Consider the following 27378-nt stretch of genomic DNA (forward strand, 5'->3'; position numbering starts at 1 on the left):
CCGCACTTGGAATATAGTGCTCAATTCTGTTCGCCACACGACCAGAAGGTTGTGGAAGCTTTGGAGAGGATACAGAAAAGATTTACCAGGATGTTGCCTAGTATGGAGGGCATCAGCTGTTACGAAAGGTTGAGAAACTTCATTTGTTCTCACTGGATTGATGGAGGTTGAGGGGGGACCTGATAGAAGTCTACAAGATTATGAAAGGCATGAGCAGAGTGGATAGTCGGGAGTTTTCTCCCCAGTGTGGAAGAGTCAATTACTAGGGGGCACAGGTTTAAGGTGCGAGGGGCAAGGTTTAAAGGAGATGTAGGAGGCAGATTTTTTACATAAAGGTAATGCATTTTGGTGGGTGCCTGGAACTCGCTGCCGGGGAAGGTAGTGGAAGCAGATACGAAAATGGCTTTTAAGGGGCATCTTGACGAGTACATGAATAGGATGGGAATAGAGGGATATGGTCCCTGGAAGGGTAGGAGGGTTTAGTTAAGTCGGGCAGCATGGTCGGTGCAGACTTGGAGGGCTGAAGGCCCTGTTCCTGTGTTGTAATTTTCTTTATACTAAGGACAGGTCCACCCTACCCCGGGCACGACCGGGTCCACCCTACCCCGGGCACGACCGGGTCCACCCTACCCCGGGCACGACCGGGTCCACCCTACCCCGGGCATGCCTGGATGCATTGTATTCTGAGTACTTCACTTCCCACCCACACAGATGAGGAGTTTGCACTGTTTTCTGCTGGAATTCACAGCTGATTTTGGCTGCCTGGATTTGCTTTCTTACTCAGATTCTGTTGCATCAAGGTCTCAGTTGATTTCAAGATTCACACTCTGCTTCATCTGGAGAAGCACTGTTTTTTTTAAAGTGTCCAGTTCCAAGAGGTGACCTATTCTAAAGAGAAGGTGTATATTGAATCAATGGTCCAGTTGCATCATTCTTACGAGGGTAAACAGCTATCAAGAGATATTAAGATTCTATCATATCAATGAAAGAGGCATTGAAGAAAGTCTCCAAAAACAGTTGTAAGCTTGAGGATTGGAAGCATTTTAAAATTCAGCAAAGAGAATCAAGAAATTGATTAAAAAAGAGAAAACAGAATATGAAGGCAAACTGCGAAAAAGACTGTAAAATCATTTGTAGATATGCAAAAAGGAAAAGGCAACTGAAGACAAATGTGAGCCCAATACAGGCAGAGAATGGGGAATTCCGAATGGCTAATAAGACAATGGCAAAGGAATCAAACATCCACTTTAATCAGAAAAGCAGAAAATTTCTTAAATGGGGAGAGGCAGGGAAATGTTAATGACCTGGATGTCCTTGTTCATTAGTCACTGAAAGCTAACACGCAGATGCAATGAACAATTTGGAAGGCAAGTGGTACATTAGCCTTGACTGAGAGGTGATTTGAGTATAGGAATAAGGAAGTTTTGCTGCGGTTGTAGTTGTGAGACCACGTTTGGAATATGAGTGCAGTTTTGGTCTCCTGCTCAAAAGGAGGATATGCTGGTAATAAAGGGAATGAAACAAAGATTCAGCAAACTAATCCCTGGGATGGCGAGAATGCCCGATGAGGAAAGATTAAAGATTAAAGAGACTGGGCCCATAATCTCTAGAGTTTAGGAGAATGAGAGGTGATCTCACTGAACTACACAAAATCTTTCAAGGGTTTGGCAGGGTTGATGCAGGAAGGATGTTTCCCTGGGTCACCTAATCCGGTCTAGAACCAGGGGCATACACTCAGAGAAAGGTGCAGACCATTTTGGATTGAGATGGGGAGGAATTTCTTCATTCAGAGGGTGGTGAATTTTGGAATTCTCTACTTCAGAATGCTATGGCAGCTCAATCACTGAGTATTTCCAAAGCAGTGGTCGATAGATTTCTAGACACCAGCGGCATCAAGAGGTACAGGAATAGTGCAGGAAGATGGTACTGAGGTAAATCAATATGATCTAGTTAAATGACGAAACATGCTCAAGGGGCCGAATGGCCTACAGCTGCTCCTCTGTTCCCAGAGCAAAAAGAACCAGCAGGACAGCGTGACAAGTGTGAGCAAGGTGCAGATAAACAGCGAGGTAATCGTGCATAAGGAGTGCTGTTTGGAGAGGCTGATAGTCAAAGGGGCAGATATCATGTCAAAAAGATCCAAGGCACAGAAAGAACTGGGGATGAAAAGAGATGTGTAATAAAAGCAAACTCAGTTAAAACAACAGAGACAAATCTGCTCAAGGCACAAATAGACATCGTACCCAAACATTATATTTAATAAAGCAACCCCATTCCCCCCCCAACCATGGACACTCTTCTAAACCAACTGTAAACCTGGCAGCTGCCCTCCTATGTTCCAACCTTGAAACTTTGCGGATCTACTGAAACCTCAGGACGTTATTCTGAGGCTTTCTTAGGGCTATTGAGCCAACAAAGAAATGAAACCCCACACTACAAGAACAGCTTTTTATCAAAAAGGTAACATAACTGAAAGGAAAGTGTACCAATGCTAATAGGTATCAGAACCTCTGACAATTCAATGGCAATGCTTATTGAATGGCAGTAAGTTCTATCAGATTTTTAAAAATATAAAGCATTAACTCAGCAGCTTTGAAGTTTGTCAAACAGGGACAAAATCATATCGCCGTGTGTGCTTTTTACTGCATCACACACACTCAGCTAAAGCCCAAACTGACACAAGTTTGCTGATTTAACAGATAGGAATAGGGAGATTACAGATCATACTTCATCACAGAACAGAAAATTCTTCCCAAATAAGACAAAAAAATGACTGCCAAACAATCCTGGGAAATGGCTCCCCTCAAACAGAGTTCTTTTACAGGATTTTTTTTTACTGCCTAAGGGGAGAGAAATACGATCCATAGCACTGGAATTATTCTCCCCGATGTTCGCTACAGCATGTAAAGCTGCTGGTATAGGCACTGTTTGGTTTCGCAGACACAGACACTCAGAGCAGTCAGTTATTATTTCCTGTGCGCCACATTAGGCAACCCAAAATTACCTTACAATCTTCTCCTCGATCCAGCAAAACCCTCTTCTCACTCCCAGCTGATACCAGTTTCACAAAGCCCTGTGGTGTACACAGTACAATAACAGTGCAGTACAGTTCCACATCGCAGTACAGTTCCACATCATAGTACAGTTCCACATCAGGAATGTGCCGCACATAAAAATTACTGCTGCTGACCTGGTAACACAAGGGAGCTGAAATCTCAGTGACAGGCAAATGCTGGTCGCTTCAGGGTTGGACAGGTTACGTATGGGGCTGGAACTTTTAAAGTTAGGCAACTCCTGACAGCGGAGTTCTGTTTGCAGCTTCAAATCTGGGAGCAGAGGCTAATGTGGACAGCTGCCTCCATGTGTCATGTAGCTGCCATGCGGAGGGGGAAAGGAGAGCATGGGATGTGGGGGGCAGGGGGAAAGAGATCAAACAAATTGGGGGAGAGCTGGAGAGCTTGTGCACAAAGCAGAGAGAAAAGGTGGAGCAAAGGGGAAGCAAAAGGGGGCAGGGTGGAGTGGGGGCAGTGAGGGAGATGTTAAGTGGGGAGGGATTTAAAAAAAGAAAGTGTAGAGATGAAAGAGAGGAAAAGAGGGAAGATTGGTGAAGGAAGTATGAAGCACTTTCTAGTCTCATGTGACAAATGGCCTCAGCCCCAGAAGTGGCATCAGTGTGGCTAAATGGCCGACTTCTACTCCTTGGAGCCAGTTCCTACAGAACACTGGGAAGACAGTTGGAGCAAAGAGTGTGCCAGAGTTTCAATACAATCAGTGTATCATTTCCATTCAAGGAGGATTCCAAGATACAATCCATATTTGCTGATTTAATGTCCGCACAGACAAATATGAACCAATGTCCCTCATTGTTCAGCTGGAATAGGACATAGAGGGAGGGATTCTTAGCAGGAGTGCTGAGGGTAAGCAAAGTACTGGTGTTTTTATTTGTTTATTTATTCATTCCGTTTTTCTCACGGGTTTTTCTTCTCGAGGTTTAAACTAAGGGAAGCAGAAGTCGGCCGCAGGAGATTGTGAGAGGTTGAGTTTCTTTTCTCTTTCGAGGCTGTGCGGGCGCCTGATGTCAGCCAGTGGTGAGCGGGAGGTTTAAAGAGCAGGCCACTCTATACAGCGGGCAGCGTTGAGAGTGGGCAGCACAGTGTGACAGAGCAGAGTGAAGGCTGAAGGGCTTTGGCTCATAATGGGCTTCGGCGAGAACAGGCAGAGGCGAGAGTAGGTTTTTTTTTCCAGAAAGTTTATTCTTGTTTGAGTTAAAAAAAAATGCAAGGCAAGATGCTGGAATGCTCCTCTTGCAGGATGTGGGAGATCAGGGAGACCTCTGGCATCTCTGACAACAACACCTGCAAAAGATGCATCCAGCTGCAGCTGCTAGCAAAGCGTGTTAGGGAACTGGAGAAGGACCTTGAAGACCTCCGTCTAATTCGGGAGAATGAGAAGTATATAGACAGTAGCTTTAGGAAGATAGTTACACCTAAGTAGCAGAGCAGAGAAAATTGGGTTACTGTAAGGAGAGGAAATGGAGGAGTGAAAGGACAGGCAGAGCAGGGTTCCCCTGTGGCCATTCCCCTCCACAACAGGTATACTGAATTGGATACTATTGTAGGGGATACTTTATCTGGGACAAGCTGCAACAGCCAGAACTCTGATACTGAGTCTGGTTCTACAGAGCAAAAGCATGGGAGGAAGAAGAAGAAAGTAGCAGTGATAGGGGACTCAGTGGTCAGAGATACGAACAGGAGGTTCTGTGGTCGGGACAGAGACTCCCGCATGGTTTGTTGCCTCCTGGGTGCCAAGGTCAGGGATGTCTCTGATCACGTGCACGGTGTTTTAAAGTGGGAAGGTGATCAGCCAGATGTCGTGGTACACATCGGTACCAATGACGTAGGTAGGAAAAGTGAGCAGTCCTAAAGAGAGAGTATAGAGAGCTTGGAAGGAAGTTAAAAAGCAGGACCCCGAGGGTTGTAATCTCAGGATTGCTACCTGTACCACGAGCCAGTGAGGGTAAGAGTAGGGTGCTTGGGCGGATGAACACGTGGCTGAGGAACTGGTGTAGGGGGCAGGGTTTCCGATTCTTGGATCATTGGGACCTCTTCTGGGGCAGGTGGGACCTGTACAAGACAAACGGGTTACACCTAAACTATAAGGGGACCAATATACTTGCAGGGAGGTTTGCTAGTGTTATTGGGGAGCGTTTAAACTAGATTTGTGGGGGGGTGGGAACTGGAGTGCCAGTGCAGATGGTGGAGCGGGGTTAAAAAGACAGGTTAGTTCAAGCAACATCACCAACGGAAGGGTTGAGTGTGGTGGAAATAATCTTTTGAGGTGTGTCTATTTCAATGCTAGGAATATTGTGGGGAAGGCAGATGAGCTGAAGACACGGAGTAACACGTGGAAATATGACATTATAGCCATTAGTGAAACTTGGCTACAGGAGGGGCAGGACTGGCAGCTCAATGTTCCAGGGTTCCAATGTTTCAAGCGTGATAGAGACAGAGGGATAAAAGGTTGGGGGGGGGGGGGGGGGGGGGGGGGGGGGGGGGGGGGCGGCGGCGGCGGCGGCGGCGGCGGCGGCGGCGCAGGTGGGTGGCATTGTTGGTCAGGGAAAATGTTACAGCAGTACTCAGGAGGGAGCTTGTCTACAGAGGCCCTATGGGTGGAGCTGAGAAACAGGAGAGGTATGACCACATTGGTTGTATTATAGACCACCCAATAGTCAGCGAGAATTGGAGGAGCAAATCAGCAGAGAAATAGCTGACAACTGCAAGAAACACAAAGTTGTGATAATATGGGATTTTAATTTTCCACATATAGATTGGGACTCGCATACTGTTAAAGGTTTAGACGGGGCAGAGTTTGTTAAATGTGTTCAGGAAAATTTTCTACATCAGTATATAGAGGTGCCAACTAGAGACGATGCGATATTGGATCTCCTATTGGGAAATGAGTTGGGGCAAGTGATGGATGTGAATGTGAGGGAACACTTTGGATCCAGTGATCATAATGCCATTAGTTTCAACCTGATCATGGATAAGGATAGATCTCATCCTCGGGTTGAAGTTCTGAACTGGAAAATGGCCAAATTTGATGAAATGAGAAGGAGCCTAGAAGTGTGGATTGGCACAGGCTGTTCTCTGGTAAGGATGTAAGTGGAAAGTGGGAGGCCTTCAAAGGAGAAATTTTGAGAATGCAGAGTTTTTATGTTCATGTCAGGATTAAAGGCAAAGTAAATAGAGATAAGGAACCTTGGTTCTCGAGGGAGATTGTCACACTGATTAAGAGGAAGAGAGAGTTGTATGAAATGTACAAGCAACAAGGAACAGATCAGATACTTGAGGAGTATAAAAAGTGCAAGAAGCTACTTAAGAGGGAAATCAGGGGGGCTAAAAGAAGACATGAGGTTGCTTTGGCAGTCAGAGTGAAGGAAAATCCAAACAGCTTCTACAGGTATGTAAGGAGCAAAAGGATAGCAAGGGATAAAATTGGTCCTCTTGAAGACCAGAGTGGTAGACTGTGTATGGAAGCAAAAGAGATGGGGGAGATACTAAATGGGTGTTTTGCATCCGTATTTACTGAGGAAACAGACATGGAGTCTACAGAAATAGGGCAAAGAAGTAGGGAGGCCATGGAGCCTTTACAGATCACAGGGGAGGTGGTGCTGGCTGTCTTGAGGCAAATCAGAGTGGATAAATCCCCAGGACCGGACATGATATTCCATGGACCTTGAGGGAGGCTAGTGTTGAACTTGCAGGGGCCCTGGCAGACATATTTAAAATGTCAGTATTCACGGGGGAGGTGCTGGATGATTGGAGGGTGGCTCATGTTGTTCTATTGTTTAAAAAAGGTTCCAAAAGAATTCCGGGGAATTACAGGCCAGTAAGTTTGACATCGGTGGTGGGCAAGTTATTGGAAGGTGTGATAAGGGATAGGATCTACAAATATTTGGACAGACAGGTACTTATTAGGGAGAGTCAACATGGCTTTGTGTGTGGTAGATCATGTTTGACCAATCTATTAGTTTTTCGAGGAGGTTACCAGGAAAGTGGATGAAGGGAAGGCAGTGGATGTTGTCTACCTGGACTTCAGCAAGGCCTTTGATAAGATCCTCATGGGAGTTTAGTTAGGAAGGTTCAGTCGCTAGGTATACATGGGAAGGCAGTAAATTGGATTAGACACTGGCTCAATGGAAGAAGCCAGAGAGTGGTTGTGGAGGATTGCTTCTCTGAGTGGAGACCTGTGACTAGTGGTGTGCCGCAGGGATCAGTGTTGGGTCCATTGTTGTTTGTCATCTATATCAATGATCTGGATGATAATGTGGTAAATTGGATCAGCAAATTTGCTGATGATACAAAGATTGGAGGTGTAATGGACAGTGAGGAAGGTTTTCAAAGCTTGCAGAGGGATTTGCACCAACTAGAAAAATGGGCTGAAAAATGGCAAATGGAATTTAACGCAGACAAGTGAGAGGTATTGCACTTTGGAAGTACAAACCAAAGTAGAACTTACAGGCTAAATGGTAGGACTCTGAAGAGTGCAGTTGAACAGAGGGATCTGGGAATACAGGTACAGAATTCCGTAAAAGTGGAGTCACAGGTGGATAGGGTCGTAAAGAGTGCTTTTGGTACATTGGCCTTTGTAAATTGGAGTATCGAGTATAAAAGTTGGAGCGTTATGTTCAGGTTGTATAAGGCATTGGTGAGGCCGAATTTAGAGTATTGTGTACAGTTTTGTTCACCTAGTTACAGAAAGGATGTAAATAAGATTGAAAGAGTGCAGAGAAGGTTTACAAGAATGTTGCCGGGACTTGAGAAGCTGTGTTACAGAGAGAGATTGAATAGGTTAGGACTTTATTCCCTGGAGCGAAGAAGAATGAGGGGAGATTTGATAGAGGTGTATAAGATTTTGATGGGTATAGATAGAGTGAATGCAAGCAGGCTTTTTCCACTGAGGCTAGAGGAGAAAAAAACCAGAGGGCATGGTTAAGGGTGAAAGGAGAAAAGTTTAAAGGGAATATTAGCGGGGGCTTCTTCACGCAGAGAGTGATGTGTGTGGAATGAGCTGCCGAACAAAGTGGTAAATGTGGGGTCACTTTTAACATTTAAGAAAAACTTAGATGGGTTCATGAATGAGAGGGGTATGGAGGGATATGGTCCAAGTGCAGGTCAGTGGGACTAGGCAAAAAATGGTTCAGCACAGACAAGAAGGGTCAAAAGGCCTGTTTCTGAGCTGTAATTTTCTATGGTTCTATGGTACCGCCATGTGCTAATAAGGTAAGCACTAAAGTGCTCAGTGAGCGCCAGAACCAGAATGTCTTTTGCCTGTAAAGGACCCAGGGCTACTAAAAACCTGCAAACACAACGGAGTTAAAGCAATGCTTAAAACTATAGTAAACTTTCTCAATCTGCATAAAAAGATATTGGGGATTAAATTGGGTCTCTCACTTTGTATGTAGCATCCTCATTAGACGGGGGTTGGTAATCATGGCTCAAGCCACAAGTTCACCATGGGGCAATGTGAGGAGATAAGCTCCAAGAACATCCTCAACCAGTAATGAGGATTGAACCTACACTGTTGGTACTACTATAATCAAGCTAACCAACTGATCTGTCACACTCCTTTAGTCCCTGAAAGCAGGTGAGGGAATCATGATGCACAATTAACCACGGTGACTGAAATGTGGGCAACACGCCAACTTCATGCTGCTTGCATATTGGAATAACTGCAACATACAGTCAGCACAAATAGACTTGTTCACTTACTGCACACATCAGTAAAGGCCCAAAATGATCATTTTCTAACACCAGTTAAAGGGGATTAATTGCTATCTATTTCTCACAATAAGTCCTCACTTAAAGTGCTGATTGCTTTCTTCAAAATTTGTCTCATGTCCATGTTATCTTTGTCAACCTCTCCCTAACTCTGACTTCTCACAGACTTTCCATTCTGCCCCACCCTCCTCACCAAGTATATAATTCATACATTCCTATCCCTTTTCAGTTCTGTAGAAGGGTCATATGGTCCCACAAACGTTTCTTTCTCTACAGATGCTGACAGGCCTTCTGTCTTCAGATGCTGTCTTTCTGGAGATGTGGCATCATTGGCAAGGTCAGTATTTGTTACCCATCCCTAAATGTACTTGAGAAGGTGGTGAAGCGCCACCTCCATGAACCTTAGAGTAGGGGGGAAAGTATTCAGCACCATATCAGTCCCTGCAAACTTTTATAACTGAAAAGAACTATCAAAAGCACCAAGGGCTTAGAAAATACTAACAGCAAAAAGAAAATCAACTAGCAACTGACCTGTAAGTAACTAGTTATGTTAAACAGCATCATGATGTGGCCGGCCAGGGTTTGGGGGTTAGAGTCTGTCTTTATTGATTTGATTTATTATTGTCACATGTATTAATATACAGTGAAAAATATTGTTTCTTGCACACTTCACAGACAAAGCATATTGTTCATAGAGAAGGAAAGGAAAGAGTGCCAAATATAGTGTTACAGTCATAGCTAGGGAGTAAAAGAAATCAGTTTGATATCAGGTAGGTCCATGTAAAGGTCTGATGAAAGCACAGGAGAAGCTGTTTTTGAGTCTGTTGGTATGTGTTCTCAGACTCCTGGTATCTTTTTCCCGACGGAAGAAGGTGAAAGAGTGAATGTCCGGGATGCATGGGGTCCTTAATTATATTGGCTGCTTGTCTGAGGCAGCAGGAAGTGTGAAGTTAAAAGTTTATTTGTCACAACTAAGGCTTATATTAATACTGCAATGAAGTTACTGTGAAAATCCCCTAGTCGCCACATTTCAGTGCCTTTTTGGGTCAATGCACCTAATCAGCACATCTTTCAGACAGTGGGAGGAAACTGGAGCACCCGGAGGAAACCCACGCAGACACAGGGAGAACGTGCAAATTCCACACACTCAGTGATCCAAGACAGGAATCGAACCCAGGTCTCTGGCGCTGTGAGGCAGCAGTGCTAACCACTGTGCCCCTGTAGACAGGGTCATTGGATGGGAGGCTGCTTTGTATGATGGACTGGCCTACATTCACAACGCTTGGTCAGAGCAGGAGCCATACCAAGATGTGATGCTATGTCTGGGATATTGGCAGGGACCATATGTATCCAGTGCCACAAGCCATACCTTGCTATCATCTGGAGAGAATCAAATTAGCTGTTAGCTGTGGAAATGTAAGGACACTGGAAGATTAGTTCTGGCATGGCCAGGGAAAGGATTCACTGAAGTGTGTGTGCGACCGGACATTGGTTCAAGATTTCTCAGAAGTTTAAGGGAAAGGGCCTTCAATAGTCACCGGAAATTACAATTTAATGAAAAAAGGAAAAACAACCCCATTGGAGGTGGGGACTAATATTAGACTGTTTCTTATACAGAGAGTGTCCTGTAACTGCCAGTGTGTTAAATTTTAAAAATGGATGTCTTTTCAATGGTTCAGGGCATTAGTTGTCTTCTTAGTAATGTTTAGTTGATATTTTAGTTTGTTTATTACAGTAGAAGTCTTAAAACATGAAATCTCGTTGTATGGTCCTTTGAGTTGATTACTGGGAATTCAAATATTTTAAGTGTTACTGGTCTCTACAGCAATTGTATCTTCCCACACCCCGCATTGATTTCCTGGCTTGTTGATAATAGTTGTGAAGGATATGTTGCGCCTTCAGATTATAGATTGTGGTTGAATAAAATTATGGTGAAACCCAAAGCTGAATGTTATCCAGATCTTGCTACATGCATGCAATAACTGCATCATTACTTGAGAAAGGATTTACTGGCACTGGAGGGGGAGCAGAGGAGATTCTCTAGGTTGATCCCAGAATTGAGAAGAGACTGAGTAGACTGGGACTATACTCATTGGAATTCAGAACAATGAGGAGAAATATTATAGAAACAGGTAAGATTATGAAGGGAATAAGTAAGATAGAAAAAGGAAGGCTGTTTCCACTAGCAGGTGAATTGAAAACTAGGGGGCATGGCCTCAAAATAACAGGGAGCAGATTTAGGATTGCATTGAAGAAGAACTTCTTCACACAAAGGGTCGTGAATCTGTGAAACTCCCTGCTCGGTGAAGCAGCTGGGGCTACCTCATTGAATGTTTTTAAGGGAAGGATAGATAAATTTTTGAACAGTAAAAGAATTAAGGGTTATGGTGAGCAGGCGGGTAAGTGGAACCCAGTCCATGAAAAGATCAGCAATGATTTTATTGAATGGCAGAGTAGGCTTGAGGGGTCAGATAGCCTACTCCTGCTCCTCATTCTTATGTTCTTATATGTCATTATCTGAACAGGCACTTCACTTGTTCATATAAATTCTAAAGAATAAAACCATCCAAAGCAATGCTGTTCATAAGCAAAATAAACCTACACATATTATCCTCCTTTTCAACTATAGAAACTGTAGAAAATCCATGCATTCGGTCGGTCTGACACACAGTTATTGTAGCATTTCGGATTACTCTATTTTCCAAAAGCTTTATGTCCTTGGGTCACAAGGGCTGACTCATGACAGACACACAACAACGGTCAGGTGAAGTCAGCTACACGCAAATCCATGCTTTCCAAGCCAAAAAATACAAGTGTTGGAATTCAGAATATTTTACACAAAGTGGTAGTATCTAACGAGGACCAATCCTGGGGCTGGGATTATCTTGCGTCAACAGTCATTTTACTCATTTGGAACATGGGAGGAAACAAAATAATTTCCAGATCTCCATCAGCTGCACGGTGACATCTATGTTTTAAGTCAAAAATAGTCTTAATCTATATTTTGAAATTTAACTGGTTAATTATTAGATTCTAACAGAATTTCCTTGAACAGAAGGAAAAACAGAATTTAGTAACATCATCAGAGTTCCACTGAGCCACTTGGCAAACTGTCGAGTCATGGATCAAAGACACACTAATTGGACACTAACCAATACAAGTCGGACAGCCTATCAATTTCAAAGGGGCTGACATCGAACAAATCTTCTGTCAGTAGATGCAGCAGGCACACTTAATGAACACCATCATGCTAAGACATGAGGTTGAAATAGTATTAGTCACCCCTCTTTCACATCCCCCATCCTCCCCTCCCTCACTTAGGGCCTGGCTCACTTGGCGATTATGGGTGCATTACCGGCACTGCTCCCATTGGCTACTTTCCGGTTAGGCTTCTCCAACCAGTGGGCTGAGCCCTCGTCAATTACACTGAATTCTGCTGAATATCTGGGAAAGCCTGCAGAGCTCTGAAGAAGAGTCATACTATTCTTAGATCATAGAAATCATAGAAACTCTACAGCACAGAAAGAGGCCATTCGGCCCATCAAGTCTGCACCAACCACAATCCCACCCAGGCTCTACCCCCATATCCCTACATATTTACCCACTAATCCCTCTAACCTACGCATCTCAGGACACTAGGGGCAATTTTAGCATGGCCAATCAACCCAACCCGCACATCTTTGGACTGTGGGAGGAAACCAGAGCACCCGGAGGAAACTCATGCAGACACAAGGAGAATGTGCAAACTCCACACAGACAGTGACCCAAGCCAGGAATCGAACTCAGTTCCCTGGAGCTGTGAAGCAGCAGTGCTGACCACTGTGCTACCGTGCCGCCCAAATGTTGCCAGAATGTTATCAGGGCCCACTGCTTTGCAGTATCCAGTACCTCCAACTATTTCTTGATAGCACATGGAGTGATATCCTGATTCCCTTCCCGAGCCGTGAGCCAGATGGGTTTTACTGACAATCAACAATGGCTTCATGGTCATCAGTAGGTTCTTAATTCCAGATGCTTTTTTGAATTGAAGTTCCACCACCTTCTGTGGTGGGATTTGAACCCAGGTCCCCAGGACAGTAGCTGAGTTTCTGAATTAATAGTCGAGTGATATTACCACTAGGCCATCGTCTCCCTATCATAAGAACATAAGAAATAGGAGCAGGAGTAGGCCATCTAGCCATTCGAGCCTGCCCCACCGTTCAATAAGTTCATGGCAGATCTGAAGTGGATCAGTTCCACTTTCCCACTTTCTCCCCATAGCCCTTAATTCCCCTGTCAATCAAAAACCTATCTACCCGTGACTTAAATATATTCAGCGAGGTAGCCTCCACCACTTCAACGGGCAGAGAATTCCAGAGATTCACCACCCTTTGAGTGAAGAAGTTCCTTCTCAACTCCGATCTAAACTGCCCTTCCCCTTATCTTGAGGCTGTGCCCTCTAGTCCTTCTATCCTTTCTAAGCAGGTAGAATCTCTCTACCTCTGCCCTATCCATCCCCTTCATTATCTTATACGTCTCTATAAGATCCCCCCTCATCCTTCTAAAACTCCAACGAGTACAGACCCAGTCTATTTAGTCTCTCTTCATAGTCCAACCCCCTCAACTCTGGTATCAGCCTAGTGAACCTCCTCTGCACTCCCTCCAAGGCCAATATATCCTTGCGCAAGTGCGGCGACCAAAACTGCACACAGTACTCCAGCTGCGGCCTCACCAGTACCCTGTACAGTTGCAGCAAGACCTCCCTACTTTTATATTCAATCCCCCTCGCTATAAAGGCCAACATTCCATTCACCTTCTTGATCACCTGCTGCACCTGCAGACTGGGTTTTTGCGACTCATGCACAAGGACCCCCAGGTCCCTCTGCACCGTAGCATGCTGCAGTTTTTCGCCCTTTAAATAGTAATCCCTCCTACTATTATTTCTGCCAAACTGGATAACCTCACACTTGCAGGATCACACTATCAGGATCTATATATACTGCTCATAGGCCTAACTAAGCCTTGTATTCAAAACGTTAGCTGTTTCCTTCTCCACAAATGCTGCCAGACCTGCTGAGCTTTTCCAGCATTTTGTTTTTATATGCACATTTTAATTGGTTGGATAAACAAAGAAGTGCATTTCTGTCACATTTAGGATATTCCAAAGCACTTTACCACTAATTAAATACAGTTTTTAAAGAACTGGTCACTATTGTACAATAGGAAGCTTGGCAACCAATTGCAAACAGCGAGATCCCACAAAGCAGCAGTAAAATAATAACCAGGTAATCATTAGAACATAGAACATTATAGCGCAGTACAGGCCCTTTGGCCCTTGATGTTGCGCCAGCCAAAGAAACCAATCTAAAGCCCATCTAACCTACACTATTCCAATATCATCCATATGTTTATCCAATGACCATTTAAATGCCCTTAACGTTGGTGAGTCTAATAGTCTGTATCTCAGTATTCTCCTCGACAACATTGTCTTTTTCCTGTGTAAGTACTGAGGAAAAATATTCATTTAGTGCCTTCTCCTATCTCTTCGGACTCCGTGCGTAACTTCCGACTACTGTCCTTGACTGGCCCTAATCTTCTCCTAGTCATTCTTCTATTTCTGACATGTCTATAGAAAGCTTTAGAGTTTGCCTTGATCCTACCTGCCAAAGACTCCTTGTGTCCCCTCCTGGCTCTTCTTAGCTCTCTCTCTAGGTCCTTCCTGGCTAACTTGTAACTCTCAAGTGCCCTAACTGAGCCTTCACGTCTCATCTTGACATAAGTCTTCTTCCTCTTCACTAGAGATTCAATTTCTTTAGTAAACCACGGTTCCCTTGCTCAACCACTTCCTCCCTACCTGACAGGTACATACTTATCAAGGATACGCAGTAGCTGTTCCTTGAACAAGCGCCACATTTCAATTGTGCCCATCCCCTACAGTTTCCTTCCACATCCTATGCATCCTAAGTCTTGTCTGATTGCATCATAATTTCCTTTTCCCCAGCTATAACTCTTGCCCTGTGGTATATGCCTATCCCTATCCATCGCTAATGTAAACGTAACCAAATTGTGGTCACTATTATGAAAATGTTCACTACCTCCAAATCTAACACCTGGCCTGGTTCATTACCCAGTACCAAATCCAATGTGGTCTCACCTCTTGTTGGCCTATCTACATACTGTGTCAGGAAATCTTCCTGCACATATTGGACAAAAACTGACCCATCTAAAGTACTCGAACTATAGCTTTTCCAGTCAATATTTGTAAAGTTCAAGTCCCCCATAACAACTACCTTGTTTCTTTCGCTCCTATCCAGATTCATCTTTGCAATCCTTTCCTCTACACCTCTGGAACTTTTCAGAGGCCTATAGAAAACTCCCAACAGGGTGACCTCTCCTTCCCTGTTTCTAACCTCAGCCCATACTATCTCAGTAGACCAGTCCTCATCAAACATCCTGTCTGCCACCGTAATACTGTCCCTGACTAACAAAGCCACACCTCCCCTTCTTTTACCACTTTCCCTGATCTTACTGAAACATCTAAACTCCGGAACCTGCAACAACCATTCCTGTCCCTGCTCCATCCATGTCTCCGAAATGGTTGAAAGATAAATATTGACCAGGGAAAATACGCTTCTGCTCTGCTTTGAAATAGTGACATGGGAAGCTTTCTCATCCTCAGAGAGCAGCTGAAACTCAATTTAACATCCCATCTGAAAGATAACACTCCCTCAGGACTGAGTTGGAGGATCAGCCTGGATTACACGCTCATGTGTCCTGAGGGTGGGACTTGTATTCACAACCTTCTCACTCAGGGGCAAGGGTTTCCCATTGAGCCATGGGTGATATAGAAGCAAAACAGCTTACTGAAAATATGAAAAGCTGCAAACACAGAGTCCCACCACCAACAAATAGATTACCACTTCAGATACAGATCTATGCTCTAATTTATTTGATTTATTATTATAAATCAAATAAATCATTTCATTTGTAATTGTCACATGTATTAACCTACAGTGAAAAGTATTGCTTCTGGCATGCTATACAAACAAAATATACTGTTCATAGAGAAGGAAACGAGACAGTGCAGAATGTAGTGTTACATTGATAGCCAGGGTGTAGAGAAAGTTGTAAGTTTTTTTTTCCCTTTTTCCTTTGGGTTGCTATAAGGGGTAAATATGAGTGTGAGACCTGTATGTTGTTGCCAATGCAACATGTGGGAGGTCTTGGAGGCTCCTGGCCTGCCAGACATCCACACCTGTGCTCGGTGTGTGGAGTTGCAGGCCCTACGAAACCAGGTTAAGGAGCTGCAAATGCAGCTCGAGGATCTTCGGCTAGTTAGGGAGAGTGAGGAGGTTATAGAAAGGAGCTACCAGCAGGTAGTCACACCAGGGCAACGGGATGAGGGCACTTGGGTTACCATAAGGAAGGGGAAAACACGGGTGATGGGGAGCACTCCGGTGGATGTCCCCCTTCAAAATAAGTACTCCGGCCTGAGTACTACTGGGGGGGAACAGCTCATCTGAGGGAGGAAGCGATGGCCAGCTCTCTGGAGCTGAGCCAGTGAGCCAAAAAATCAAAAAGGGAAGCAGAAAGGTAGTATTAATAGGGGACTCCACAGTGAGGGGCGCAGACAGGCGTTTTTGTGGACGTAGAAGGGAGTCGCGGATGGTGGTTTGTCTCCCTGGGGCTGGGATCCGGGATGTCTCTGGGCGGGTCCCAGACATCCTGAAAGGGGAGGGTGAGGAACCGGAGGTAGTAGTACATATAGGTACTACTGATGTAGGTAAGAAGAGGGAGGCACTCGTGAAAAAGGACTATAGGGAACTGGGTAGGCAGCTGAGGAAGAGAAAAGCAAAGGTAGTAATCTCAGGATTGCTGCCTGTGCCAAGGGAGAATGAGGGAAGAAATGAAATGAGGTGGAGGGTGAATGCGTGGCTGAGGGACTGGTGTAGAGGGCAGGGATTTCGGTTCCTAGATCACTGGGACCTCTTTAGGGGTAGGTGGGACCTCTATAGTAGGGACGGGTGGCACTTAAATACCAGGGGGACTAGTATCTTGGCGGGAAGACTGGCTAAGGCTACTGGGGGGACTTTAAACTAGTAAGGATGGGGGGAGGGAACTGTGTTGGGGAAACTGGGATGGAGGAGGTTCGCTCCCAGGTAGGGGAGGACCGCAGGCAGTATGGGAGGGAGGTTAGACAGGTGGTGGAGATGGGAAATGCCCAGACTGAGGGGCTGAAGTGTATATATTTTAATGCAAGGAGTATAGTGAATAAGGTAGATGAGCTTAGGGCGTGGATAGCTGTTTGGGATTGTGATGTGGTGGCCATTACGGAGACTTGGATGTCTCAGGGACAGGACTGGGTACTTCAGGTGCCAGGCTTCAGGTGCTTCAGGAAGGACAGGGAGGGTGGCAGAAGGGGTGGTGGCGTGGCACTGTTGATCAGGGATAGTGTCATGGCTACAGAGAAAGAGGATGTCGTGGAGGGATTGTCTACAGAATCTCTGTGGGTGGAAGTTAGGAACAGCAAAGGGTCGAAAACTTTGCTGGGTGTAATCTATAGGCCGCCCAATAGTGACAGGGAAGTTGAAGTGCAAATAGGGAAACAGATTCTGGAGAGATGTTTTAATAACAGAGTTGTCGTGATGGGAGACTTCAATTTCCCAAACATCGACTGGAATATCCCTAGGGTAAGGGGTATAGATGGGGAGGAGTTTGTTAGGTGTGTTCAGGAGGGTTTCCTGACGCAGTATGTGGACAAGCCTACGAGGGGAGAGGCTGTACTTGACCTGGTACTGGCGAATGAACCAGGGCAGGTGATGGATCTTTCGGTAGGAGAGCATCTTGGATATGGTGACCATAATTCTATCTCCTTCACAATTGCGTTGGAACGAGATAGGATCAGGCAGGCTAGGAAGGTGTTTGTCTGGGGTAAGGGGAGATACGAAGAAGTCAGGAAGTTACTTGGACAAATAAACTGGAAGGAGGCGTTCTTAGGGAAAGGTACCGAAGGAAGGTGGCAGATATTCAAGGAATGTGTGTCTGGAGCTCTGAATGACAACGTTCCGATGAGACGAGGGGGTTTTGGTGGGTCGAGGGAACCGTGGTGCACAAAGGATGTGTTGAACCTAGTCAGGAAGAAAAGGAAGGTGTACAAGAGGTTCAGGGAATTAGGAGATGTTAAAGATTTTGAGGAGTATAAGGACTGTAGGAGGGAACTTAAAAGGGAAATTAGGAGAGCCAGAAGGGGTCATGAGAAGACCTTGGCGGGTAAGATTAAGGAGAATCCCAAGGCCTTCTATAAATATGTGAAAGGTAAAAGGATAAGAAGAGAAGGGATAGGACCTATAAAAGGTGAGGGGGGAAAGGTTTGTGTGGAACCAGAAGAAATGGCGGAGGTGCTTAACGAGTACTTCGCCTCAGTATTCACGGTGGAAGCCGATCTGGGAGATTTTGTTATGGATTTGCAGCAGATGGAAAGGATTGAGTACGTGAATATTAAGGAGGAGGATGTGTTGGAACTTTTGAATTCTATCAAGGTAGATAAGTCGCCGGGACCAGATGGGATGTACCCCAGGATACTGTGGGAGGCGAGGGAAGAGATTGCAGAGCCCCTGGCGATGATCTTTGCGTCGTCAATGGAGACGGGAGAGGTTCCAGAGGATTGGAGGATTGCGGATGTAGTTCCTATTTTTAAGAAAGGGAACAGAGATAGCCCGGGAAATTACCGACCGGTGAGTCTGACCTCAGTGGTTGGTAAGCTGATGGAGAGGCTTCTGAGGGACAAGATTTACGAACATTTGGAGAGGTTTGACATGATCAGGAATAGTCAGCATGGATTTGTCAAGGGCAGGTCGTGCCTTACAAGCCTAGTTGAGTTCTTCGATAATGTGACTGAACACATTGACAAAGGAAGTGCCGTGGACGTAGTGTACGTGGACTTCAGCAAGGCGTTTGATAAGGTCCCCCATGCAAGACTTCTTGAGAAGGTGAGAGGGCATGGGATCCAAGGGCCTTTGGCCTTGTGGATCCAGAACTGGCTTGCCTGCAGAAGGCAGAGAGTGGTTGTGGATGGGGCTTTTTCTGAATGGAGGTCAGTCACCAGCGGAGTGCCTCAAGGATCTGTTCTGGGACCCTTGTTGTTTGTCATTTTCATAAATGACCTGGATGAGGAAGTGGAGGGATGGGTAAGTAAGTTCGCTGATGACACGAAGGTCGGTGGTGTTGTGGATGATCTGGAAGGATGGCAAAAGTTGCAGCAGGACATAGATAGGATGCAGGACTGGGCGGAGAAGTGGCAGATGGACTTCAACGCGGATAAATGTGTAGTCGTCCATTTTGGCAGAACCAACGGGATGAACGAGTACACTATCAAGGGCAGAAGTCTGAGTAGTGTTGAGGAGCAGAAGGATCTTGGGGTCCGGGTCCACAGGACTCTTAAATCGGCCTCGCAGGTGGAGGAGGTGGTCAAGAAGGCGTATGGTGTACTGGCCTTCATTAATCGAGGGATTGAGTTTAGGAGTCGGGAGGTAATGCTGGAACTTTATAAGACCCTTGTCAGGCCTCATTTGGAGTATTGTGCGCAGTTCTGGTCGCCTCACTATAGGAAAGATGTAGAAGCTATTGAGAGGGTGCAGAGGAGATTTACAAGGATGTTGCCTGGACTGGGAGGCATGCCTTATGAAGTTAGGTTGAGGGAGCTGGGACTCTTTTCCCTGGAGAGACGAAGGTTGAGAGGCGACCTGATAGAAGTTTACAAAATGTTGAGAGGAATAGATAGGGTGGACTCTCAGAGGCTATTTCCCCGGTTTGAAATGGTCGCTACGAGAGGACACAGATTTAAGGTGCGGGGAGGGAGGTTCAGAAGTGATGTTAGGGGTAAGTTTTTCACTCAGAGGGTGGTGAGTGAATGGAATCGGCTGCCGTCAGTGGTGGTGGAGGCGAACTCGCTGGGGTCTTTTAAAAGACTTCTGGATGAGTATATGGGGTTTAATGAGATTGAGGGTTATAGATAGGTCTGTAGGTAGGTAGGTGATGTGATCGGCGCAACTTGTGGGCCGAAGGGCCTGTTTGTGCTGTAGTGTTCTATGTTCTATGTTCTAAAGATCAACTTAATGCAAGGTACGTCCATTCAAAAGTCTGATGGCAGCAGGGAAGAAGCTGTTCCTGAGTCAGTTAGTATGTAACCTCAGACCTTTGTATCTTTTCCCTGAAGGAAGAACGTGGAAGAGAGAATGTCCGGGATGCGTGGGGTCCTTAATTATGCTGGCTGCTTTGCCAAGGCAGCAGGAAGTGTAGACAGAGTCAATGGATGGGAGGCTGGTTTGAGTGATGGATTGGGCTACATTCACAACGTTTTGTAGTTCCTTGCTGTCTTGGGCAGTGCCATACCAAGTGTGATACAAGCAGAAAGAATGCTCTCTATGGTGCATCTATAAAAGTTGGTGGGAGTCAAAGCTGACGTGCCAAATTTCCTTAGTCTTCTGAGAAAGTAGAGGCATTCATGGATTTACACCTGAAATTTTAACCTGTCCTTTGTCTTGTCAGGTACCAATAATCGAGCTGTGTAGTTTATTTCAATTCATTGAATAGCTTGATTATCAGGGGTGCAGTAATTGTAAAATGATTCTGTCTGATCTTCAGCAGGGTCTAATAAGGGAACTGGTTGCAATTCACAAGCAGAAGTGTGAGGGAATTAAGGACTTGGAGTAGAGTCAAAAAAATATATTGGCTGCAGGGGCCAGAGGCGAAATGTATGCTCCCCTTAAAACATTTCCCTTTAAGATGTCACAACAAAGACATTTTCGATAAATTGAGAAACTTAGAAGAACCACCAAGGCCAACTGCCCTCAACAAAGCAAAAATCAGTTAACAGAAGAGCTGCTGAATGAATGAAATGATCGGGTGATGTCCAGCTTGGAGCTTAAACAACTGCAAATTGCAAGAGAAATAAAAGCTGAAAACAAAAGAGGCAATTCCGAGTCAGCTATTGAACCAAAGAAGAGTAGTCAGCTGTCACGATTACAAAATGAGAAGGATGGGTGTGTGGGATGGCTAAGTTTCCAACAGCAGACATATGTCCTATAATTATTGTGAAAGATAGAACAGATTCAGACACAATACTACACACGTTGGAGATCTGAAATGAAGTAGTGGAAATACTTGGATCCGGTAGCGTCTAGAAAGATAGAAACAGAGGTAGTGTTTGAGCTCATCAGTTCTTTTGCATTGTTTTTATCTTGAGCAGGTTGGGGATTTTTTATCTTAAAAAAAGAGGAGGGCTGAGCAGGTGACCTGATGGACATATTGAATATCATGAAGGGGGATTGGGGAGGGGTCCACCAGGGTGGTGTGGCTTTACTGCATCATGAGAGAGACATTGCGCTGCCACTCTCACACTCCACAGGCATGAAATGCCAGGTTTGTGGAGCATGACATCATGGCGACAGCATGGAAGTTCTGAACAAAGTGATTTTTAATTCTAGTGCAGTATAAAAATGGTGACTTCTCTGTACAAGTGCCTAGGTTCACCCGTGTCTATTGGCGCCTGTCATTTTTTACCCTTCCTCACCAACTCAGCGTGTCTCTGTGTATCCCCAGGATCCACAGCTGAGGATGAGGCTGTCTGCTGACTTTCACGTCCTGCTCCTGAGATGATCTTGGCAGGTGAGGCCGCGGGGCCTCGACCTTGAGGGTCTAAGCCTACCTTTGGGCTGCATGGGTGTTGCAGTGCTGTGCTCTACAGTGTACGAGGCTAGAGGCGTGTTGCTCACAGGGTGGGGGAGTGGGGTGGGGGTGGTCAAATTGGCTAGATACCCTCCAGGGTGGAGCACCCTGGGCTGTGCTTCTGTCGATTCCCTTCCCTTTCAGTACCCAAGGGCCCTGGGAAAGGGGGTGGTGGGAGGGCAGCTGCATTGAGATCCAGAAGGCCCACCATCCTCTGGCATTGACACTTTTCCCACTAGTGCCCTGCACCATGGAGCTCATGCCTCACACATGGAGGTCGTGACCTGAACCATGTCGCAGACCAAGGGGCACATCTTTCAGCAAGGTCTGCACTGCGGATGCCACTCTAGCACTGTTGGCCTTGCTGCTCTTAATTAACAGCACCACCTCCTCAGACCAAATGTGGGACTCCTCCAATCGACCTAGTGCTCTGAGGAGGGATGCTGTCAACCCTTTCTGATGTTCGTGACTCTGCCTTTGCAACTCCAGCTGCTCTGGGCTGATCAGACTCAGGAGCATGTCATTGGCCTGGGGCTCAGCAGATTTCTGGGTTCTGGCAACCCTCGAGTGCCAGCTCTCTGCCTGCTGTGGATCGCCAGCTGGGTGGTGCTTACAGCCAGACAGCCAGAAGCCAGCCCACTAGGTATTCCCATCGTGGTGTGAGTGTGTGCAGTAGCAGAGCAGTAGCAGCTTTGATGCCTCCTTGATGCTCATCTCGGAGATGCCTCCCTCAGAGCTGCTCGTGTCTGTAGTCTTCAGAGGGGGTGAGGATAGTCATAATTGATCAACTGACTGTCCTCAAGCAAAGTGGGAGGGCATTAGTGTATCACAAGTAAGACTGATGGGAGATGGTTAACTCAGGTGAGGCTTGCACCATGGCTGCATATATTGAGGTTTCTCACTTTTGTCTCTTGCCTCCACCTTGCCTTCTGCATTGGTGCAGACCTGCCCCTTGTCAGCCAGCAGCACAGTGGTTTACATAAGAACATAAGAAGTAGGAGCAGGAGTTGGCCATCTAGCCCTTCGAGCCTGCCCCGCCATTCAATAAGATCATGGCTGATCTGAAGTGGATCAGTTCCACTTTCCCGCCTTCTCCCCATAACCCTTAATCCCCTTGCCTACCAAAAACCTATCTACCCGTGACTTAAATATATTCAGCGAGGCAGCCTCCACCACTTCAACGGGCAGAGAATTCCAGAGATTCACCACCCTTTGAGTGAAGAAGTTCCTCCTCAATTCCGATCTAAACTGCCCACCTCCCCCCCTTATCTTGAGGCTGTACCCTCTAGTCCTGCTATCCTTTCTAAGCAGAAAGAATCTCTCTACCTCTACCCTATCCATCCCCTTCATTATTTTATACATCTCTATAAGATTCCCCCTCATCCTTCTAAACTCCAACGAGTACAGACCCAGTCTATTTAGTCTCTCTTCATAATCCAACCCCCTCATCTCCTGGTTTACACTGATGCCTCAGTATCAGGGACCAGGATTTGATTCTCAGCTTGGGCCACTGTCTTCACTGTGCAGAGTCTGCACATTCTCCCCAAATTTGCATGGGCTTGCTCCCACGGTCTGAAAGACATGCTGGTTAGCGGCATTGGCTATACTAAATTCTTCCTCGGTGTACCCCAACAGGCGCCGAAGTGCGGCGACTAGGGGATTTTCACAATAAGTTAATCGCAGTGTTAACTGCAGCTCACTTTTGACTAATAAATAAACTTTAAACTTTAGCTCAAGGTCTCTGTCCTCAAAGGGCATGCGTCTTCTCAGCTCAGTCCTTGAGTGAGATGGATGAGACATTGTCGGCAGGAGTTCTACTGGGTCAGATGGTGATAAAGACTGGCTTGTATGGGTGATGAGTGGGAATGGGAATGTGAGGAACGGATTTTCTTCCGGAGGGGACCATGTGGAGTGGGGGCATAAGAAGTGTTGGGATGTGGTGAGGTGGGTGGGAGTGAGGTCAGTGTGGAGGTGTGAGGGGTGTATGAGGGGGTGCAGTGGGAGACATGAGGAGCAGACTTACCCTGGCTGCATGAAGATGGTCATTCATCTTCTTTTGGCACTGTAACCCTGTCCTCTCATGGAGTGAGCTGGCACTCACTGCCCCAGCCACGTCCTACCAGACAGAGGTGGTGGCCTTGCTAGCTGGACTTCTGTGTAATTGCGATAAAGGAGTCACACTAGTTTGGTGAGGGTTCTCTCTGTGAAACCTGGTGCTGTCTTCCTGGCAACCATCTCCCAATTGGACAAGTGAAACCGCTGTGGGGAGCCTCACTGATTACAGAGATTCATCTTTCCCACAGCGAGTCAAATCAGAAGCATGAGCTCCGCATGAAACATGTGGATAAATTTTTTTGTTAAAGAGGCTGAATATACATCAACTTTTCCCACTGTCGGGTTTCTTCCCAATTTTCTCGCCAGGACCAACACGTTGAAAAAAAAATCAGAAAATTCCACCCAAGAAAGGAATAGAAGGATATGGTGATAGGATGAGATGAACTAGTGATGGGAGAGGCTTGTGTGGCGCATAAACCTCAACAAGACCAGTTGGGCAGAATAGCCTGTTTCTGCAAAATGCATGTATCAGTATTTACAATAGTTCAAGTATGAAGATGGCAATGGCAGCAAACAATACCGAGGTGACACAGTATATTAAGGTAATTTCAATCCTCCTAGAATGTCCTTTCCGGACAGCACAGTGGCGCAGTGGTTAGCACTGCTGCCTCACAGCACCAGGGACCGAGGTTTGATTCCTGGCTTGGGTCACTGTCTATGTGGAGTCTGCACATTCTCTCCATATATACATGGATTTCTTCTGGGTGCTCTGGTTTCCTCCCACAGTCTGAATGATGTATTGTCCAAAGATGTGCAGGTTAGATTGATTGGCCATGTTAAATTGACCCTAGTATCAGGGAGATCACCAGGGTAAATATATGGGGTTACGGGGATAGGGCCTTGATGTGATTGTGATCAGCGCAGACTCGATGGGCCGAATGGCAACCTTCTACACTGTAGGAATTCTATGAATCATGTCATTGTTGAAGAGCAATGGAGGCAAAAACGTTCCCACAAGAAGTGAAAATCTGAAGGAACATTTGCTGGGTTGTTCTCCTGCAAATTCTACCAGATGCTCCAAGGGTGGCAGTCTAACTTGCACGCTCTTTCACCAGAATCAAACAGGTGACAGAGCCTGGGGATGGGATCTTTCCAACCCTGCGGAGGCAACTTTTGAAGCTTGGAGGCCAGTAAAGTTAGGAGCTTTGTGTCAGGTATTCCAAGCGCATTTGCCTGAAGTGGGTGCAAAATGGCTGGTAGCCAATTAAGGACCCACTTGGAGCTAAGTTGCAGCTGATGCTAAGATTTTTCCAGCATCGGTTCAACATCCTGCTGAGGCAGGAGGCCAGTAGCAGCTTGGAGGCAGCCTCCCAGTGCCAGCCGGTGCCTCCTCTCACTCACTGAATGAATGCAGGCACTGCAAACTAGGCCATGACCATTCTCCGGCAGGCAGCTACTCTCCACGCAGACCTTTCTTATATTAAATCTTGACCAGGTTTCCAAGAAACAATCCCAAAACCTAAAATTTTTCAAAGGGTGGAAGATTCTGTCCCGTCATTCCGTTTATGCTACCATGTAAAACAAACCACTAACAGAGAAACTTTTCAATTATTGTAGTTTATGTTAAAGTGCAGATGCTATTCAGGCAAAAATAAGTCCAAGACTAAACTGCAATTGTAGAAAGGAGCATAAAGAATCAGAAGCTGTTTACATGTGTTCTACTGATGATTTTTTTGCTCATGTTACAGTTGCCACATTGGCAGCAAACAACAGGCTGAATGAGCACAGCTAAAATTAGAATTATTCCAATGTATACTGAAGGGTGAAGCTAGCAGGTATCAAAATTGGACAAAAGCAAAAACTGCAAATGTCAGAAATCCGACATAAAATAGCAATATCTAGCATATGTGTTAGCTTCTGAAAAGAGAGAAGAAAGTGAAGGCTAAGCAATTTAGAAAGAAACCCTGTAGGTTGGGGGAAGTTGGAACATTAAAATTTGTCTGAATACATCCAATATGCCCCATTATTCTTTATGTTTGTGACAATCACTTCAGGTTAATTGTACAAGATAAAAGTCTCCAGTGGCGTATCAAGGGTTCATGATACATAGGTGAGAAATTCTGAGCTAAAGTGTGCTTAACAGGGAGGTTAAGGGAGGATAGGGAGGTTAAGGGAAGGGGATATTAAGCAGAGATTTATGGAGTTGGGGTGGAAACTAAAGGCCAAGTCTGATAGAGTGGGTATCTCCGGACTCTTGCCTGTGCCACGGGATAGTTTAGAGAGGAATAGAGAGAGGGAAAGTTTGAACTCGTGGCTGAGGGGATGGTGCAGGAGGGAGGGGTTCAGGTACTTGAGCAATTGGGGCTCGTTCTGGGGAAGGTGGGACCTCTATAAGAGTGATGGTCTACACCTGAATCAGAGGGGAACCAATATCCTGGGGGGTAAATTTGCTAAGGCTATGCAGGGAGGTTTAAACTGATTCGGAGGGGGGGTGGGATCCTGAGTAGAGGGGGTGAAAGTGAGGGGGGCATAGATGGGGACTGCAGTGCACGACATCGTGGGGCTGGGGCAGAGCAGGGTTTGAAATGCGTATACTTTAATGCGAGGAGTATTCGCAATAAAGTGGATGAACTTGCAGCGTGGATCAGTACCTGGGACTTTGATGTTGTGGCCATTTCAGAGACATGGATACAGCAGGGTCAGGAATGGTTGTTGCAGGTCCCGGGGTTCAAATGCTTTAGTCGGAGTAGAGCAGGAGGTAGAAGGAGGTAGAGGGGGGGAGGGGTAGCATTATTGGTCAAGGACTGTATCACAGTGTCAGAGAGGAAGTTTGATGAGGACTTGTCTGTTGAGGTAGTATGGGCGGAGATTAGAAATAGGAGAGGAGAGGTCACCCTGCTGGGAGTCTTTTATAGACCTCCTAAAAGTTCTAGAGAGGTTGAGGAAAGGATTGCAGAGACGATCCTGGTTAGGAGTGAAAGTAATAGGGTAATTGTTATGGGGGACTTTAACTTTACTAATACTGATTGGAATTGCTATAGCTCTAGCTCGTTAGAGGGGTCAGTTTTTGTACAAAGCGTGCAGGAGGGTTTGTTGAGTCAGTATGTAGATAAGCCAACTAGAGGTGAGGCTATATTGGATTTGGTGCTGGGAAATGAGCCAGACCAGGTGCTAGACTTGGAAGTTGGTGTGCATTTTGGTGATAGTGACCACAATTCGGTTACGTTCACCTTAGTGATGGAAAGGGATAGGCATGAACCTCGGGCCAGTAGTTTTAGCTGGGGGAAGGGTAATTATGAGGCCATTAGGAGAGAATTAGGAAGCATAGGTTGGACTAGGAGATTACAGGGACTGGGAATGTCCGAAATGTGGAGTTTTTTCAAGGAGCAGCTACTGCGAGTCCGTGATAGGTATGTCCCTGTCAGGCAAGGAGGAATTGGTAGGGCTAGGGAACCGTGGTGCACCAAAAAAGTTTTTTCGTTGGTTAAAAAGAAAAAGGAGGCTTATGTTCGGATGAGACTTGAGGGCTCGGGTAGTGCACTAGAAAACTTTAGATTGGCTAGGAGGGAGTTGAAGAGTGAGTTAAGAAGGGCTAAAAGAGGACATGAGAAGACTTTGGCTGATAGGATTAAGGAGAATCCTAAGGCGTTCTATAGGTATGTCAAGAACAGAAGGTTGGTTAGGGCAAGATTAGGGCCAGTTATAGACAGCAGAGGGAAGTTATGTGTGGAACCGGAAGAGATTGGAGAGGCATTGAACCAATATTTCTCTTCGGTGTTCACACAGGGGGACAAGAATATAGCTGAGGAGGACATGGGTTGCAGGGGAGTAGAATAGA

General features: G+C 45.8%; 1 protein-coding gene across 6 annotated transcripts in view; it reads right to left on the reverse strand.

Annotated features, from left to right (window-relative positions):
* The window catches only part of disp1 (dispatched homolog 1 (Drosophila)), a 415387-nt gene that overhangs the window by 170852 nt on the left and 217157 nt on the right, over positions 1-27378 (reverse strand). Inside the window, exon 1 of one of the 6 annotated variants that reach the window (XM_080193049.1) lies at positions 3191-3235. The exons of 4 other annotated variants lie outside the window; for them this stretch is intronic. The gene's annotated coding sequence lies outside the window, so the exon portion shown is untranslated. Of the gene's footprint in view, positions 1-3004; positions 3085-3190; positions 3236-27378 lie in introns of those variants that run through there. One more of the 6 variants, XM_080193047.1, reaches the window with a different exon arrangement.

The sequence above is a fragment of the Carcharhinus amblyrhynchos genome, chromosome 7, assembly GCF_965287045.1.
Source record: "Carcharhinus amblyrhynchos chromosome 7, sCarAmb.v2.hapA, whole genome shotgun sequence".
In the NCBI taxonomy this organism is placed as follows: domain Eukaryota; kingdom Metazoa; phylum Chordata; class Chondrichthyes; order Carcharhiniformes; family Carcharhinidae; genus Carcharhinus; species Carcharhinus amblyrhynchos.